The sequence below is a fragment of the Fomitiporia mediterranea genome (assembly GCF_000271605.1).
Source record: "Fomitiporia mediterranea MF3/22 unplaced genomic scaffold FOMMEscaffold_4, whole genome shotgun sequence".
Taxonomy (NCBI): domain Eukaryota; kingdom Fungi; phylum Basidiomycota; class Agaricomycetes; order Hymenochaetales; family Hymenochaetaceae; genus Fomitiporia; species Fomitiporia mediterranea.
Genome location: NW_006760389.1, coordinates 2,718,741 through 2,723,068, shown reverse-complemented (window position 1 = coordinate 2,723,068; position 4,328 = coordinate 2,718,741).

Below are 4,328 nucleotides of genomic sequence, written 5' to 3'. Positions count from 1 at the left end.
GATTGCTTTAGGAATATGTGCCATTTCTTGGCTTGCCTGGATTATTTCCCAGTTATACATCTGAATATTATTTTATTTACTTAGTTATTTGTTCACTATTATGTCCCACATGTTAGGGAATAAGTGTTGGAAGTTTTGTGTGATGTGTGATTGTTATTTTCAATGTAACATACGTTCTGTTGTGGAAGACATAGTTCTGTTCAATAGTTCTGTATAGTTTGTTATACACTAGAGATGCTTTTCTGCTCAACATTGTTGTATGTAGCATACTTCTCTGTGTTTAGGTATATGCTCCATAATATATTTGTTTGTAATACATTCAATGGTGCTCTGTATAGTGTGACCATCAAAGATTTTTAGAGAAAATGTCTCTTACATAAGTATATTATTGTTGGATTCATTGGATTTGCTTGTTGGATTCAACAGATTCGCTTTGAATTCATTGTAATAACTTTATAATTGTGTTTTGTAGGATGTACAACATTAAATAGTGATGTAGTCAATATTTCCACATCATTTAATTGTTCACTATGTTTCAATTGTTCATTCGTTATGTTTTATGTTTTGTGAATATATACTGTTATTACTCCCCTTCAATTTGAGAAGGTTTGCTTTGAGTAATTGGCTTTTGTGTATAATTGATTCGTTTGTATGTTTTCATCATTCTATTATTTGTTTAAGCATTGTATGTGAATGTATGAATGTGTTTTGTTGAATAATTTTGATGTTATTTGTTATCTTTGTCTGATTTAGTTATTATTTCTTTTTAGCATTATACTGATTGTTATTCAAGTTTATACTCAAATAGATTGTATGTATGCTTGTGTATTTTGTTTGATTGTTATACATACATCTGAATAGTTTGTTATTTGGATAAATATAATCTATTGTATTATTTAGTAATGTTAAGTTTGCATATTTTGTTTGTTATATTTGCATACATTGAGTAGTGCATTATTTCGTTTCACTCAGTATCATTTGTCTTCTGTTTGATGACAAAAGTATTCAAGCTATTACATTTTGTTTCCATTCTGTTTATTAATTTAATTCTTTTGTGATAGGCACAAGCTTCAAGCAAGGCTGTTAATGAAGAATACACTGTTATGACATTGTTTGAACTTCAAATAGTTAATGATATCCTTTATGTATTGATCATAGATATATTCTTTGTGAATAAATATCTTTCTGCTGTTTGTAGTGATCAATTAAATCTGTCACACATTGTGTTTAATCATTAGTGAAGCATCTGATCAAGTTCCAAACTTATGTTTGTTTCTTTTGGATTTCGTTCTGACATTCATTTGTCTTTTGTGTACTTGGCAGCAGTGTTCTTTCTGTTGCTTAGCCCTTTAGACTATCCAATGTTAGGCTCTAATGTTTTTGAGGCATTAGTTATTTTGTTTTGCATCTGTATTATTGTATTTTGTCAAGTTTTTAAGTAACATTTAATTGTTTATAACATTTTGTATGTTAATGATAGTTTTTCAATGTGTCTGAAATATGTTTATATTGTTTAAACTGTTTGTATTAATTGTATTGACTTAATACTTTGTTATCATGTATATCTTATTGATACATAATATTGTTACAATGTATTTGTAACTATCATTCGTTCGATTTTTGCATTGTAATAGTAATTGTGCAAGGTATAAGATATGTATTTGTCTGTATAGTTTATAATGTTGATATTATGCATATATGCATCATTATATTGTTTCTTCGTTTGTAGCATTATGGTTTAATTTAATTTAATACTTTGTATAAGTATATATGTTTGTTATTATATGTTTAGAATGTTCACAACTTTGTTTTGTAATTTTATTAATTGTTTTTATTGTTATTATGTGTTTGTTTGATTGCATTTGTATATAACTTTACATTATTTAGTAATTAATAGTTTTATATGTTTGAATGCATTATTATTACTTTGTACATTTGTATATTTGTATATCTATGTAATATATTTTATTATTTCATTGTATACATTCGTATATCTATACAATATATTTGTATATGGTAAATATATGTTATTTATTGTGACTGTGTGTTTGTGATAGTATAAATCATTTTTATATTTGAGTTATTATGCTTTAGTCATATTTATACTCTTGTTTTCATATTATTTGTTTGTCTAATCATTATTAGATTGATTGTACGTTTGCAATAGTATTTCTTTATATTGTTATTATGCTTTGCTAGCATTATTCTTTTGTTTATAGTATTAATCATTTGTATTATTAATATAATATCAAATGTTTGTTTGTTATGTGAGATGTTATTATTATAATGTATCTCTGTAGTGTAAGATGAAGTAGTTCAGCATTTGGATATAGTATTGCTGGGTACTCATTGTATTTAAAGTAACTAATCTGTCTGAAGTTATTTTAATAAATTAATGCATGTTTGGGATGCTCAGACAGGTGTGTCTAGGTCCTTGTAGATAGTATGTTCTGGTTACAAGTATTATAGCATATCTTGTTATATAAAGCAATTGTAGTCTTCAGGACAAGACAATTTACATTTAGTATGCTCAGATGGGAGTGCCAAAGGTTTGTAGACAAGTAGAATAGATTGTACATATAGAATCAAGTGGATTCAGCATTAAATAAAGTAGTTTGATGTTACTTATCAAATATAACATGATTGAGTGTATCAAATCATTTGTACTATAGTGTATAGTACACTGAAGTGTTTGAGATGACAATTGTGGTGCATATAGTCATACATATAACCACTGAGGGGGAAATCATAATCACAGAGATAATGATTTTGAAGCATTACATTTGTAGAGGGTAAGATAAAAGTGTAGTAACAATGTAAATATGAGTAGGGAGTGTAAGGCTCATAACCTGTTAGCTTGTTGAGGTTGTAATGTTTTGTAAATGATAGGAAATATTCTTCTGTAGGTTTGTGCACTACTCACAAGAATACTAAGAGTTAGTCACACTAGTAGGGGTTCAGTAGACTCTACTCATAGTGTGTAGGTGTTGATACAAGTTGACTGTGTAGTTTGTAATGAGCTTCATTGTCCTTAGATTAAAGTAATATATATACTATCTAATATTGTATGTCTTGAATGTATGTCTTGGAAGACATGTCTTAGCAATAGTGTATATTTGCAAGACATTTGTGTGATTTGAGACATATGACACATTTATCCAAAATAAATGTTAACAGGGAGACTATAAGGGACTTTTGTAAAGGCTAGAGCCTTACTCAAGAACACAGAACAGGCAAAGACCTGGGATTGGAGAGGTCAACCTAAGTACAGGAGCAAGTACAAAGATAATCTCTAAGTGTCTACAAATAGCCCTTTATATACTTAACTAAAGTTATGTGTGTAACCTTAGAGGTTACACTCTTCCCTACTCTGAAGAAATAAAAGGAGGGGGTAGGGAAGTAATTAATAGAGAGGCAAAGGAAAGGATATAGTAAAGAGGGGGGAGGTAAAATGGAAGATTATAGTAAGGGGGGGAGGGGAAATACAAAAGGGTAAGGACAGAAGACAAGGAACACACAGTCATAAGTTTAAGAAGGCTTTGACTCAATAATGAAAACACATGGAGACAAGGACAGGGACAAGGAGTACACATGGTTGAGACATGAAACCACACTGCTAGGAATGTGTAAATGATACTTAACAGGTCTAGTAAGTAGTACACATGATTGAGACATGAAACTGTACTGTCAGGAATGTGTGAATGATACCTAACAGGTCTAGTAAGTAGTAAGTACAGTGTTACTACAGATAAGGAGAAGACAACTGAGACATTAACTAAAACACATAGTTGAGGCATTAAACAGTACTGTAAGGAATGTGTGAATGATACTCAACAGGTCTAGTAAGTATAGTGTTACTATAAATAAGGAGAAGACAACTGAGAAGGTCTTGGTTGACTAACAGTAGACTGAGTGTTAGAGGTGATAGGAGTTGTTTGGTAGTATGAGTAAAAAGGAGTATGTAAGTTAGAGTGTATAATAAAGAGAACTTGACAACTCTTCAGTTATGCTAGTACCTACTGTATGAGGAAGGAAAAAAATGATCAAAACACATAGTTGAGAAGTGAACAGCCATCCTTAGACATGTGTTAGTACTAGGAGGAGTGGAAGGACTAGGTTGACAAAATTGACACACTAATTCTGAGAGTAATAAGAGTACAGGTAGTATGTAGGTAAAACAAAGTATGTAGAGGTAACAGAGAGTCTATTCATACTAGAAGGACAAAGGAGGACAGGACAGGACAGGACAGGACAGGACAGGACAGGACAGGACAGGACAGGACAGGACAGGACAGGACAGGACAGGACAGGACAGGACAGGACAGGAC